Source organism: Penaeus monodon, chromosome 33, assembly GCF_015228065.2.
Source record: "Penaeus monodon isolate SGIC_2016 chromosome 33, NSTDA_Pmon_1, whole genome shotgun sequence".
NCBI classification, from domain to species: domain Eukaryota; kingdom Metazoa; phylum Arthropoda; class Malacostraca; order Decapoda; family Penaeidae; genus Penaeus; species Penaeus monodon.
In genome coordinates this window covers 25,307,847-25,308,597 of record NC_051418.1, presented here as the reverse complement: position 1 = coordinate 25,308,597, position 751 = coordinate 25,307,847, and positions in this window count along the sequence as shown.

Below are 751 nucleotides of genomic sequence, written 5' to 3'. Positions count from 1 at the left end.
AAATACGTTTGATGATGAATTTATCCTCAACTGTGTTCGAAACTATCGACAGAGAATTTTCTGAAACAGGATACCAACTTGTGTGATCTTTCCCCATCTTGCCTGGATCTTGACTGACACCAAGCGCATAAAACCCGCATGCTCGTGCATGGTAATGCCTGGGCACGATAACTTCCATATTTTGGCATTTTTATGGATGATAAAATATTCTACTTCAGGCTTTTTACTAACCCTCGTGGGGATCATCTAATAAGGCTGTTTTTGTTGACCGTCAGCACATATCTATGCTTTTTTGAAGTTTGTAACCAAGTTAGAAATTTGCTTTTGATACACCATATCAGTTAGTATAAACATGCAGAACTATACGATTTGAATTCAAAATTGACTTAAAGCCTTTGATCCCCCAAAATGGCTTTATTATACTAATAGATCTGATGAATTTCATCCACGACACAAATATATCATTCATTCGACTTCTCTTACCTAAGCTCTGTTAAGCTTCGGGATATAGTGGCGAGACATGTCACGTATTCCAAAAATAAGTTGATATAAAAGTTAATGCATAGTGATAACAAATGCCTGTCATGGAGTATCGCATATCTATATTTGCAGGGTTGGATCTAAAACTTTGTTATATTTTAATAATATTGTTTTATAACTAATTAGAATCTACAGACAGTATATAACTTTCCATTAAATATAATGTATTTGTCTGTACTTGAATGCACTTTGTATTTATCAGGTTCTTTAG